The sequence below is a fragment of the Triticum aestivum genome, chromosome 2A (assembly GCF_018294505.1).
Source record: "Triticum aestivum cultivar Chinese Spring chromosome 2A, IWGSC CS RefSeq v2.1, whole genome shotgun sequence".
Classification (NCBI taxonomy): Eukaryota; Viridiplantae; Streptophyta; class Magnoliopsida; order Poales; family Poaceae; genus Triticum; species Triticum aestivum.
The window spans coordinates 207,204,387-207,219,884 of NC_057797.1; positions in this window are offsets into that span (position 1 = coordinate 207,204,387).

The following is a 15,498-nucleotide window of genomic DNA, read 5'->3' on the forward strand; positions in this document are numbered from 1 at the left end:
ATAATCCACAAACTTCATCCACATATATTAGGTGCTCATCAGGATGCATTGTTCCGTCTCCTGCAAAAGGGTTAACTAGCAGTTTTTCTATCATACCCGAAGGAATCTAAAAGTAGACATTTTCATTTTAAGTAGGTTCAATAGGTTGAGGAGAAACTCTTTGGTCTACTGGTTGGGGTGAAGATACCCCGAACAGGCCCCTCAGAGGATTACTTTCCATAATAACAAGTGACAGTAAATTTCAGCACACTATATAAATTTTTCCTTACCAAATTCCACCTACCAAAGGCGCTTCACTCCCCGGAAATGGCGCCAGAAAAGAGTCTTGATGACCCACAAGTATAGGGAGTCTATCGTAGTCCTTTCGATAAGTAAGAGTGTCGAACCCAACGAGGAGCAGAAGAAAATGATAAGCGGTTTTCAGCAAGGTATTCTCTACAAGAACTGAAATTATAGGTAACAGATAGTTGTGTGATAGGATAATTGGTAATGAGCAACAAGTAATAAAAGTAAATAAAGTGCAGCAAGGTGGCCCAATCCTTTTTGTAGCAAAGTACAAGCCTGGACAAATTCTTATATAGAGAAAAGCGCTCCCGAGGACACATGGGAATTATCGTCAAGCTAGGTTTCATCACGATCATATGATTCGCTTTCGGTACTTGGATAATCTGATATGTGGGTGGACCGGTGCTTGGGTGATGTCCTTACTTGGACAAGCATCCCACTTATGATTAACCTATATTTCAAGCATCGGCCACTACAACAAAAGTATTAAGGTAAACCTAACCATAGCATGAAACATATGGATCCAAATCAGCCCCTTACAAAGCAACGCATAAACTAGGGTTTAAGCTTCTATCACTCTAGTAACCCATCATCTACTTATTACTTCCCAATAACTTCCTCTAGGCCCAAATAATGGTGAAGTGTCATGTAGTCGACGTTCACATAACACCACTAGAGGAGAGACAGCATACATCTCATCAAAATATCGAACGAATACCAAATTCACATGACTACTAATAGAAAGACTTCTCCCATGTCCTCAGGAACAAACGTAACTACTCACAAAGCATATTCATGTTCATAATCAGAGGGGTATTAATATGCATATAGGATCTGAACATATGATCTTCCACCAAATAAACCAACTAGCATCAACTACAAGGAGTAATTAACACTACTAGCAACCCACAGGTACCAATCCCAGACTTAGAGGCAAGAATTGGATACAAGAGATGAACTAGGGTTTGAGAGGAGATGGTGCTGGTGAAAATGTTGATGGAGATTGACCCCCTCCCAATGAGAGGATCGTTGGTGATGACGATGGCGATGATTTCCCCCTCCCGGAGGGAAGTTTCCCCGGCAGAACAGCTCCGCCAGAGCCCTATATTGGTTCCGCCAAGGTTCCACCTCGTGGCGGCAGAGTCTCGTCCCGAAAGCTGGATTATGATTTTTTTTCCTCATCAAAAGACTCCATATAGCAGAAGATGGGCATCGGAGGGCCACCAGGGGGCCCACGAGGCAGGGGGCGCATCCAGGGGGGTAGGGCGCGCCCCCACCCTCGTGGGCAGGGTGTGGCCCCCCTCCGGAACTTCTTGCGCTCAGTTTTTTTATATATTCTGAAAATGACTTTTGTGAAGTTTCAGGACTTTTGGAGCTATGCAAAATAGGTCTCTAATATTTGCTCCTTTTCTAGCCCAGAATCCCAGCTGCCGGCATTCTCCCTCTTTATGTAAACCTTGTAAAATAAGAGAGAATTGGCATAAGTATTGTGACATAATGTGTAATAACAGCCCATAATGCAATAAATATCGATATAAAAGCATGATGCAAAATGGACGTATCAACCACCAACTGATGACCGAAGCCACAGTACCCCGCCCATGCCTCTGGTCAGCCAGACGAGCCAACAGTGCCCCCCACCTACCCGCTGACCAAGGTCGGTGTGGCAACAGTACACCCATCGTCACCCATGACGCCAGCAAGCGGCGATCTGACGGAGCACCACTGTAGCCGACTCAACCCGGCCACTCCCTGACGATCGACAAGACGGCCAACAGTGCCCCCATACCCGGCGGGTCCCATGCCCGGGGAACCCGGCTAGGCCTAGTACCCGGCGGGTCCCAGCACCGGGTTCCTGGACACTGATGACCCGGCCCTACAACCTTGTAACATTACCATTGTACCCCTAGGGGGTTGACCTATAAAACCCCCTAGGAGCCCTCATGCATACGGGCAAGTAGCACACGACGAGAACGATAAAAATCACACAACAAACTAGACTAGCCACACCAGGAGAGGGAGCATCCTAAGCCTTGGCCTGCCTTCCTTCTTCCTCCATACAGCTCTAGGAGCAACCCTGTATTATTACGTATAAACCACAGTCGGCAGGACTAGGGGTGTTATCTTTCCGGAGAGCCCCAAACCTTGGTATGTCTTGCGTCCCGTGCTCGCTCATGCCGACCTCGCCTCTGGAGCCCACCAGTGCCCTTGAGCCTCCTCCTCTCTTTATCCATCCCTTGGCATCTGCCGTGCGCCCACCACGACACATACAAACAAATAGTTCATTTAAAGTTTCACTTTGCCTCCACTATGTATCGCTTCCCATCTTAGTTTTGACATCCCATTCGGTTCATGCCCCTACACATCTTGACGAGATCGATTGATGTTTCAGAGATCAATTGTGTGTCGTGCAAGGAGATAAAGGTTTGTTATGTTTCTATGATAGAATGACAGAAATGACCCGCGGGGTGCTACCTCTTGAGCACTGCATTGGTTTCCCCCAAAGAGGAAGGGATGATGCAGCAAAGTAGCGTAAGTATTTCCCTCAGTTTTTGAGAACCAAGGTATCAATCCAGTAGGAGGCTACGCGCGAGTCCCTCGTACCTACACAAAACAAATAAATCCTCGCAACCAACGCAAATAGGGGTTGTCAATCCCTATAAGGCCACTTACGAGAGTGAGATCTGATAGATATGATAAGATAATATTTTTGGCATTTTTATGATAAAGATGCAAAGTAAAATAAAAGCAAAGTAAATAACTAAGTAGTAGGATATAAATATTATAAAGATAGACCCGGGGGCCATAGGTTTCACTTGTGGCTTCTCTCAAGAGCATAAGTATTCTACGGTGGGTGAACAAATTGTGTTGAGCAATTGACAGAATTGAGCATAGTTATGAGAATATCTAGGTATGATCATGTATATAGGCATCACGTCCGAGACAAGTAGACTGACTCCTGCCTTCATCTACTACTATTACTCCACTCATCGACCGCTATCCAGCATGCATCTAGAGTATTAAGTTAAAAATAGAGTAACGCCTTAACAAAGATGACATGATGTAGAGGGATAGACTCATGCAATATGAAGAAAACCCCATCTTGTTATCCTTGATGACAACAATACAATACGTGCCTTGCTGCCCTTACTATCACCGGGAAAGGACATCGCAAGATTGAACCCAAAGCTAAGCACTTCTCCCATTGCAAGAAAGATCAATCTAGTAGGCCAAACCAAACTGATAATTCGAAGAACCTTGCAAAGATAACCAATCATAGAGAAGATTCAAATATTATTCATAGATAGACTTGATCATAAACCCACAATTCATCGGTCTCAACAAACACACCGCAAAAAGAAGATTACATCGAATAGATCTCCACAAGAGAGGGGGGGAACATTGTATTGAGATCCAAAAAGAGAGAAGAAGCCATATATCTACTAACTATGGACCCGTAGGTCTGAGGTAAACTACTCACACTTCATTGGAGAGGCTATGGTGTTGATGTAGAAGCCCTCCGTGATCGATGCCCCCTCCGACGGAGCTTCGGAACAGGCCCCAAGATGGGATCTCGTGGATACAGAAAGTTATGATGGTGGAATTAGGGTTTTGGCTCCTGTTCTGATCTTTTGGGGGTACGTGGATATATATATCAGAGGAAGGAGTACGTCGGTGGAGCAATAGGGGGCCCACGAGGGTGGAGGGCGCACCTGGTGGGGGTAGGCGCGCCCCCTACCTCGTGGCCTCCTGTTTTATTTTTTGACGTAGGGTCCAAGTCTCCCGGGTCTTGTTCGTTGAGAAAATCACGTTCCCGAAGGTTTCATTCCGTTTGGGCTCCGTTTGATATTCCTTTTCTTCGAAACCCTAAAACAGGCAAAAAGGAGCAATTCTGGGCTGGGCCTCCGGTTAATAGGTTAGTCCCAAAAATAATATAAAAGTGGATAATAAAGCTCAATAATGTCCAAAACGGTAGATAATATAGCATGGAGCAATCAAAAATTATAGATACATTGGAGACGTATCAAGCATCCACCAGCTTAATTCCTGCTCGTCCTCGAGTATGTAATTGATAAAAATAGAATTTTTGATGTGGAGTGCTACTTGGCATAATTTTAATGTAATTCTTCTTAATTGTGGTATGAATATTCAGATCCGAAAGATTCAAGACAAAATTTCATATTGACTTAAAAAATAATAATACTTCAAGCATACTAACTAAGCAATTATGTCTTCTCAAAATAACATGGCCAAAGAAAGTTCATCCCTACAAAATCATATGGTTTAGTCATGTTTCATTTTCGTCACACAAGAATGCTCTCATCATGCATGACCCCGATGACAAGCCAAGCAATTGTTTCATACTTTAGTAATCTCAAACCTATAAACTTTCACGCAATATATGAGCGCGAGCCATGGACATGGCACTATAGGTGGAATAGAATATAATGAGGGGGGTTATGTGGAGAAGACAAAAAAGGAGAAAGTCTCACATCAACGAGGCTAATCAATGGGCTATGGAGATGCCCACCGATTGATGTTAATGCAAGGAGTAGGAATTGACATGCAACAGATGCACTAGAGCTATAAATGTATGAAAGCTCAACAAAAGAAACTAGTGGGTGTGCATCCAACTTGCTTGCTCACGAAGACCTAGGGCACTTGAGGAGGCCCATTGTTGGAATATACAAGCCATGTTCTATAATGAAAATTCCCACTAGTATACGAAAGTGACAAAACAAGAGACTCTCTAACATGAAGATTATGGTGCTACTTTGAAGCAGAAGTGTGGCAAAGGATAGTAACATTGTCCCTTCTCTCTTTTTCTCTCATTTTTTATGGCCTTTCTCTCTTTTTTATGTCCTTTCTCTTTTTTTGGGCCTTCTCTTTGGGGGGGGGGGCTTTCTCTTCTTTTTTATTCCTCACTTGGGACAATGCTCTAGAAAATGATGATCATCACACTTCTATTTATTTACAACTCAATGATTACAAATCGATACTAGAACAAAAGATGACTCTATATGAATGCCTCCGGCGGTGTACCGGGATATGCAATGGACAAAGAGTGACATGCATGAAAGAATTATGAACGGTGGCTTTGCCACAAATACTATGTCAACTACATGATCATGCTAAGCAATATGACAATGATGAATGTGTCATGATGAATGGAATGATGGAAAGTTGCATGGCAATATATCTCGTAAACTACTCACACTTCATTGGAGAGGCTATGGTGTTGATGTAGAAGCCCTCCGTGATCGATGCCCCCTCCGACGGAGCTTCGGAACAGGCCCCAAGATGGGATCTCGTGGATACAGAAAGTTATGATGGTGGAATTAGGGTTTTGGCTCCTGTTCTGGTCTTTTGGGGGTACGTGGATATATATAGGAGGAAGGAGTACGTCGGTGGAGCAACAGGGGGCCCACGAGGGTGGAGGGCGCGCCTGGTGGGGGTAGGCGCGCCCCCCTACCTCGTGGCCTCATGTTTTATTTCTTGACGTAGGGTCCAAGTCTCCCAGGTCTTGTTCATTGAGAAAATCACGTTCCCGAAGGTTTCATTCTGTTTGGACTCCGTTTGATATTCCTTTTCTTCGAAACCCTAAAAGATGCACAAAAAAATAGCAATTCTGGGCTGGGCCTCTGGTTAATAGGTTAGTCCCAAAAATAATATAAAAGTGGATAATAAAGCTCAATAATGTCCAAAACAGTAGATAATATTGCATGGAGCAATCAAAAATTATAGATACATTGGAGACGTATCAAGCATCCACCAGCTTAATTCCTGCTCGTCCTCGAGTATGTAATTGATAAAAATAGAATTTTTGATGTGGAGTGCTACTTGGCATAATTTTAATGTAATTCTTCTTAATTGTGGTATGAATATTCAGATCCGAAAGATTCAAGACAAAATTTCATATTGACTTAAAAATAATAATACTTCAAGCATACTAACTAAGCAATTATGTCTTCTCAAAATAACATGGCCAAAGGAAGTTCATCCCTACAAAATCATATGGTTTAGTCATGTTTCATTTTCGTCACACAAGAATGCTCTCATCATGCACGACCCCGATGACAAGCCAAGCAATTGTTTCATACTTTAGTAATCTCAAACCTATAAACTTTCACGCAATATATGAGCGCGAGCCATGGACATGGCACTATAGGTGGAATAGAATATAATGAGGGGGGTTATGTGGAGAAGACAAAAAAGGAGAAAGTCTCACATCAACGAGGCTAATCAATGGGCTATGGAGATGCCCACCGATTGATGTTAATGCAAGGAGTAGGAATTGACATGCAACAGATGCACTAGAGCTATAAATGTATGAAAGCTCAACAAAAGAAACTAGTGGGTGTGCATCCAACTTGCTTGCTCACGAAGACCTAGGGCACTTGAGGAGGCCCATTGTTGGAATATACAAGCCATGTTCTATAATGAAAATTCCCACTAGTATACGAAAGTGACAAAACAAGAGACTCTCTAACATGAAGATTATGGTGCTACTTTGAAGCAGAAGTGTGGCAAAGGATAGTAACATTGTCCCTTCTCTCTTTTTCTCTCATTTTTTATGGCCTTTCTCTCTTTTTTATGTCCTTTCTCTTTTTTTGGGCCTTCTCTTTGGGGGGGGGCTTTCTCTTCTTTTTTATTCCTCACTTGGGACAATGCTCTAGAAAATGATGATCATCACACTTCTATTTATTTACAACTCAATGATTACAAATCGATACTAGAACAAAAGATGACTCTATATGAATGCCTTCGGCGGTGTACCGGGATATGCAATGGACAAAGAGTGACATGCATGAAAGAATTATGAACGGTGGCTTTGCCACAAATACTATGTCAACTACATGATCATGCTAAGCAATATGACAATGATGAATGTGTCATGATGAATGGAATGATGGAAAGTTGCATGGCAATATATCTCGGAATGGCTATGGAAATGCCATAATAGGTAGGTATGGTGGCTGTTTTGAGGAAGATATAAGGAGGTTTATGTGTGAAAGAGCGTATCATATCACGGGGTTTGGATGCACCGGCGAAGTTTGCGCAAACTCTCAATGTGAGAAAGGGCAATGCACGGTACCGAAGAGGCTAGCAAGGATGGAAGGGTGAGGGTGTGTATAATCCATGGACTCAACATTAGTCATAAAGAACTCACATACTTATTGCAAAAATCTACAAGTCATAAAAAACCTCGGTACTACGCGCATGCTCCTAGGGGGATAGATTGGTAGGAAAAGACCATTGCTCGTCCCCGACCGCCACTCGTAAGGAAGACAATCAAATAACACCTCATGTTTCAAAAAATTTGCATAATGTTTACCATACGTGCATGCTACGGGACTTGCAAACTTCAACACAACCATTTCTCAATTTCACAACTACTCAACTAGCACGACTTTGATATTATTAACTCCATATCTCAAAACAATCATCAAGCATCAAACTTCTCTTAGTATTCAAAACACTCTTAAGAAAATTTTAATAATCTTGAATACCTAGCATATTAGGATTTTAAGCAAATTACCATGCTATTAAGACTCTCAAAATAATCTAAGTGAAGCATGGGAGATCAATAGTTTCTATAAAACAAATCCACCACCGTGCTCTAAAAGATATAAGTGAAGTACTAGAGCAAAATTATATAACTCAAAAGATATAAGCGAAGCACATAGAGTATTCTAACAAATTCCAAATCATGTATGGCTCTCTCAAAAGGTGTGTACACCAAGGATGATTGTGGTAAACTAAAAAGCAAAGACTCAAATAATACAAGATGCTCCAAGCAAAACACATATCATGTGGTGAATAAAAATATAGCTCCAAGTAAAGTTACCGATAGAAGTAGACGAAAGAGGGGATGCCTTCCGGGGCATCCCCAAGTTTTGGCTTTTAGGTGTCCTTAGATTATCTTGGGGGTGCCATGGGCATCCCCAAGATTAGTCTCTTGCCACTCCTTGTTCCATAATCCATCAAATCTTTACCCAAAACTTGAAAACTTCACAACACAAAACTTAAAGTAGAAAATCTTGTGAGCTCCGTTAGCGAAAGAAAAGAAAATACCACTTAAAGGTACTATAATGAACTCATTATTTATTTATATTGGTATTATACCTACTGTATTCCAACTTCTATATGGTTTATAAACTATTTTACTAGCCATAGATTCATCAAAATAAGCAAACAACACACGAAAAACAGAATCTGTCAAAAACAGAACAGTCTGTAGTAATCTGTAGCTAGGGCAAGATTTGGAACCCCAAAAATTCTAAAATAAAGTGATGGACGTGAGTAATTTATCTATTAATCATTTTAAAAAAGAATTAACTAAATAGCACTTTCCAAATAAAAATGACAGCAGTTCTCGTGAGCGCTATAGTTTCTGTTTTTTACAGCAAGTTCAACAAGACTTTCCCCAAGTCTTCCCAACGGTTCTACTTGGCACAAACACTAATAAAACACAAAAAACACAACAAAACAGAGGCTAGATAAATTTTTTATTACTAAACAGGAGCAAAAAGCAAGGAATAAAAATAAAATTGGGTTGCCTCCCAACAAGTGCTATCGTTTAACGCCCCTAGCTAGGCATAACAAGCAAGAATAGATCTAGGTATTGCCATCTTTGGTAGGCAATTCTTCAATGAGGCATCTACCATCTTTAGGAATTTATTTATTTTTATTGATTATCAAACTTTTAGGCACAAGATCGAAAAATTCATTTGTAACAAATGGTTCCTTAATGATAGCAAAAAGATTGGGATGAACACTTATAGATTTGAGATCCGCATTTTCCTTACTAGATGATTCACCCTTATTTTCAGGTACGTACATAAGCTTGGCAACTTTAGTGGAAGGACTTGGAGTATTCTTTACGGAAGAAAAAGCGGTTCCCAAGTTGGTAATAATATTCTCAAGTTTCTCATTAACTATGGGTTCCTTTTCTTTAATATCTTTCAAAGTAACTCCTACTTTAGATCCATATTGAGAGATTCGGCTGTGGATCTTTTTATCCAAATTTTCAATTAACTCTACGGTAGAAAACTTATTTTCAATAATCTCAAGCCTTTGCATTACATGCTCCAAAGTTAATATAGTTCCATTAACCAAGAGAGGGGGTGAGCCAAATAAATCTAACATAGCATTATAAGAATCAAAAGTATGGCTACCCAAAAAGTTCCCTCCGGTAATAGTATCAAGAACATAACGGTGACAAGGAGTAATGCCTACATAAAAATTGCGAAGGAGAATGGTAGTAGATTGCTTCCTAGTAGATCTATTTTGAGCATTGCAAATTCTATACCAAGCATCTTTTAGATTTTCACCCTCCCTTTGCTTAAAATTTAGAATTTCATTCTCGGGAGACAAAGGAGAAGATAAGGGACTAGCCATAACGACAAGCAAACAAACTAACACACAAGCAAACAAAAAGCAAGCGAACGAAAAGAGGCAAATAGAGAGGGAGGATAGAGAGACAGGGCGAATAAAACGGCAAGGGTGAAGTGGGGGAGAGGAAAACGAGAGGCAAATGGCAAATAATGTTATGCGGGAGATAAGGGTATGTGATGGGTACTTGGTATGTTGACTTTTGCGTAGACCTCCTCGGCAACGGCGCCAGAAATCCTTCTTACTACCTCTTGAGCACTGCGTTGGTTTTCCCCGAAGAGGAAGGGATGATGCAGCAAAGTAGCGTAAGTATTTCCCTCAGTTTTTGAGAACCAAGGTATCAATCCAGTAGGAAGCTACACGTGAGTCCCTCGTACCTGCACAAAACAAATAAATCCTCGCAACCAACGCAAATATGGGTCGTCAATCCCTATAAGGCCACTTTCGAGAGTGAGATCTGATAGAGACTTGCAAAGGTAACCAATCATAGAGACGATTCAAATATTATTCATAGATAGACTTGATCATAAACCCACAATTCATCGGTCTCAACAAACACACCGCAAAAAGAAGATTACATCAAATAGATCTCCACAAGAGAGGGGGAGAACATTGTATTGAGATCCAAAAAGAGAGAATAAGCCATCTAGCTACTAACTATGGACCCGTAGGTCTATGGTAAACTACTCACACTTCATCGGAGAGGCTACGGTGTTGATGTAGAAGCCCTCCGTGATCGATGCCCCCTCCGACGGAGCTCCAGAACAGACCCCAAGATGGGATCTCGTGGATACAGAAAGTTACGGCGATGGAATTAGGGTTTTGGCTCCTGTTCTGATTGTTTGGGGGTACGTGGATATATATAGGAGGAAGGAGTACGTCGGTGGAGCAACAGGGGGCCCATGAGGGTGGAGGGCGCGCCTGGTGGGGCTAGGCGCGCCCCCCTACCTCGTGGCCTCCTGTTTTATTTCTTGATGTAGGGTCCAAGTCTCCCTGGTCTTGTTCATTGAGAAAATCACGTTCCCGAAGGTTTCATTCCGTTTGGACTCCATTTGATATTCCTTTTCTTCGAAACCCTAAAACAGGCAAAAAAACAACAATTCTGGGCTGGGCCTCCGGTTAATAGGTTAGTCCCAAAGATAATATAAAAGTGGATAATAAAGCCCAATAATGTCCAAAACAGTAGATAATATAGCATGGAGCAATCAAAAATTATAGATATGTTGGAGACGTATCATGGGGGGGTCTGTGGGGATCGGAGGGACTATGTTGTACCTTCATAAGCGAAACGAACGTATTGTACCCACCCTAGTCCTGTTTCGATCGATCTCCGAACCCCGAGATGAAATCGAGTGGGTGCATGTGTGATACATAAGGTGGATTCAAAATTTTTAACCGGTGATCATAGCATCCGCAAATCATATATAAAGGGTATTCAATGTTCGTTTCGCTTTTGAACGTACAATATACTCCCTCCGATCCTTTCTAGTTTACATATAAGTTTTATGTGTAGTCAAAGTATCTCTACTTTGATCAAACTTACAGAAAAAAGTATCAACATTCAACAACACCCAATCAATATTGTTGGATTCGTACATAGTCCTAGATTTGTATTCAAACAAAGATGGTTTCCAATTTGTGTTCAACCACGTGAATGTGCTTGCTCTCGTGCATGCTCTTCCTACTAGGATTTCGCCACATATAGCCAGTCCAATAGTAACATTTTTAAGCTCCATGTCCAATAGTACTAGTGGAGTACTGACAACTTCTGTAGTAGAGTATGTAGTGCTCATAGTACTGCCTCCTTCCATTTATATAGGGCCTAAGAGCAAGTCTAATAAGGCCTAGTCAGCAGGCTATAAGACTTGTCATGTCATTAAAATCCTACTTGGAGGAGTGAGAAGAGAGGAGAGAGAGTGAAGTGGGCTCTTATATTCTACAGCCCGACCATAACACATAGATCAAGAAAAAAAGTATGCATGCAACTCTCTTCCAATCATATACCTTGCTCATGCAAATATTAAATGCTTAGAGCCAACCTAGTAGCCATTAAGAGCCAACTTACATGGCACTTTTGCCGATGTGAAGGAGAGAGATGTGAAAAAGTAAGGGGAGTGAGCTCTCATGCAAGAGCCTAGCTATATATGCATTCATAGGTAAATATAATAAATATGAAGAAAGAGATAGTAGGGAGGAGATGGGAAAAAGTACTAATACGATAGGCAACCTTTTATATTATTATTTTGTGGGAAATAACCAACCTTATAGCCCACACTATTGTATGAGTGCATATAGATGATGCCTATAGATGACATGGCAGTTCCTTATAGCCATCGGCTGGCTATATTATTAACCATGCTCTAATGCATTTTTCAAAACCGCCTTTGACTATTGACAAGATTAATAGTACATGAGATGTATAATGTGAAAATTATATCACTGGAAGATCCTTTCACATACGAATTTGACTGTATGCTTTGTGTAAGTTGCATGTCATATATTATTACTCTAACATTTGGTCAAAGTTAGCCTCGAAAAACGCATTAGGCCCTATAGACAGAAGGAGGGAGTAGTAGTGAAAGTGGATCCTCTGACATAGGATCCCTGCCTTACCCTCCCTTTCGGTCACTTACTGGCGGACCCATGCTTGCTAGGCCTCGCATGTCAGTTACTCAATGGGTTCGGCCACGTCAGGGGATCCTCATCCGCAGGATACTACCTCTGTTTTTATTTACTCCGCATAAAACGGAGGGAGTGGTAGTATAAATGACGCATGCGGGGGAGGGGGAGGGATGTCGGTTTGCTCTCAACTGCGGTCCCACAAGCGAGCGAAAACGCAAGACGAAGCACGTTCCATTCGGTGAACGACATGGAGGATCCAGCGTGCCGGGGTGCAATGGGAACGCGACAAGAGCGATGTACAGTCAAAACCGATTGACCGGACGTCACCAGAACCACTATTCACACCAGAACCTTCGCTACTCGGCCTACGCCAGCCACTGCCCCAAAACCACACCTCCTCTCTAGACCATTCCCCCACCTTTCGATCCCCTAGCCCGCATCAAGCGTCCCCTAGTTCGCTGGAAAGCCATGGTGCGCTGTAAGATCACGTACTATAAGATGCTGACGCTGGAGCGCCGTGCAGAAATTGCGGCAGTGGTCGACGCCACAGACCTCCGTTCCCAAGCTCGCTTTGTGGTGGGCCAATCCCCGAGTTCTCTGGAGCCAAGCTACGAGGAGGAGGAAGCCGATCCAATGTTCATGGCGGAGGTCGCGGCGCAGAAGGCCCCTGATGGTTATGAGACGATGGACGTCGACTTCGTGTCGGCGTCCGGGTCCCCCATGGTGTAGGCGGACCAGTGGTTCAACCTGGCGATACTAAAGGAGGACCAGGAGGCAGAGGCTCAACTCGATGTGGAGTGCGCGCATGCCGCTGCCATTGAGGCTCTCCTGCAGGCAGAACCGGATGTCGTGGATGTGAACCGGGTGGCGGAGGCTCAACTCGACGTGGAGTGCATGGATGCCGCTGCCATCGAGGCCCTCCTATAGGCGGAACCGTACGTCCTGGACTTGAACCGGGCGGCGGAGGCTCAACTCGACGTGGAGCGCGCAGATGCTGCTGCCATCGAGGCCCTCCTGCAGGCGGAACCGGACGTCCTCGACTTGAACCGGGCGGTGCTCTTGTCCATGCAGAGCGCCCGCATGTTCCGCATGAACGAGTAGCTGGAGGCCGAGGAAAACCATGGTGTGGAGACACACGTCGGCAGCTACGGCTGGTTCGTGCCGGCAGCCAAAGACGACGAGGCCGTCTCGTTCCACGAGCAGTGATAGTTTTTTTTATGTTGTTGTTTTTGGGGTTATTTTGCCGTGTAAAAACATATATTGTTATGCAAGTTGCCTGACTTTAATCATTTGTGTCAGTCTACCATTTCAGGCGGTTGGATGAATATCCTACGTCTCCTAACCCTTCTTCCCCAATAGACCACAGACGTACGGATCCACCCCAACATGCGGTTGGATAAACATAATGTATGAACAAAAATTATCTATCAGCGGTAGCACGTGTCAGCGAGGGTGCGTTCCCTTGGTTGGGTTTGTGGCGTGCAAGAGCGACTGTGTGAGGGTGCGGCGCGACCGCGGCGTGCAGGAGCGACCGTGTGAGGGTGAGGTTCGATACAAATCATCGTTTGAAGTGTCAGTTAATGCATATTTTTCTCCAATGCCCAAAGAGCTAACCATCTCACTCCTCATTGCTTGATTAATGCCGCGCCATGTGTAAGTGCATCTAGTGCCACCCCTAGTTGGTTTTGGAGTATTGACGACAAATCTAGTTGAGGGACTAATGTGTTTGTGAGAATTGCAGGATAACACAGGTAGAAGTCCCCCATTGATTCGGTTTTCCTACCAGAGATGACCCCTAAAAATGTATGAAGACATTGAAGTCAAAGGTGGTATGTGAAGACATTCACATTGAAGACTATGACCAGAGAAGACATCGCATAAAGACTATGGAGTGCAAAGACTTAGCAGTTTCGTCGTTCTGTGTTTTTCTTTGTTGAGTCATAGGAACCACCGTACTGTTAAGTGGGTCCAAGAGAACCAGTCAGAATGACTGAATTGATGCTTAACCAAAATCCTATGTCTTCGAGTGAAGACTATGAGAGCAAATCTTGTCCAGAGTTGGATAAGTCAGCCTTGCTTGTAGCCCAAGTAAATTTGACATGTGCGTTTGAAATCTGACCGTTGGAACACGTGTCAGTTCCCTAGTGACCCAGGGCCATTTCGGACAAATCAGGTCGGGTTGCCCAGTGGCTATAAATAGCCCACCCCCTACAACCATAAACGGTTGGCTGCTCAGAGTTAAAGCACGGCTTTTGTCGTTTGAGAGCAACCCACCTCAAAGCCTTTGAGAGCAACCCACCTCGAAGCCTTTGAGAGAGAATTCCTTGCGAGGATAAAGCACTAAACACCCAGAGCCAAAGAGTGTTAGGCATCACTTAAGTCTTCCTGTCTGTGTGATCCTCCAGCCAGTTAGGCATCGCGTTCTGAGCATCCAAGAGTCATTGTGGATCGCCGGTGAATGAAGTCTGTGAAGGTTTGGAAGTCTACCTTGAAGACTTACCAGAGTGATTGGGTGAGGTCTGTGTGACCTTAGCTCAAGGGGAATACGGTGAGGACTGGGTGTCCTGAGCTGCGTGTTCATGACTGGGTGTCCGGGACTGTGTGTCCTCAGGTTTAAATACCTAGCCGCCCTAACCAGACGTACAACTGTCATAGTAGTTGGAACTGGTCCAACAAATCATTGTCTTCAACGAGTCACTGGTTTCATCCTTCCCTTCCCTTTACTTACTGTTGGTCCTTGTGAAGTCATTGTATGATTGCATTATCTTTTGTCTTCACTGAATGACTGCTTGTTCTGATTGGCTTCACAATATCTTCCTACCTGATCCTTACTGCCTAGCTGCTATTAGTCATTGTGCTTTCACTTCATTGAATACTTGACTATGGTTTGCATAGTGTAGTCTACCTTCCGCTGCATGGTAATAGGTTTATTTCTATCGTTTGTCTTCGAAACTTCCATGTTTTGAAGACTTTCATAAAAATCGCCTATTCACCCCCCCTCTAGTCGATCACTAGCACTTTCAATTGGTATCAGAGCAAGGTACTCCCTTGTTCTGTGTGATTCGGTTTAACCACCTGGAGTTTTAGCTATGTCGACTGCAGGGATAATTAAAGTCTCCGTTGCATGCCCCGTCTTCGATGGAACTGAATATCCCTACTGGAAGAATAAGATGCGCATGCATCTTGAAGCCATTG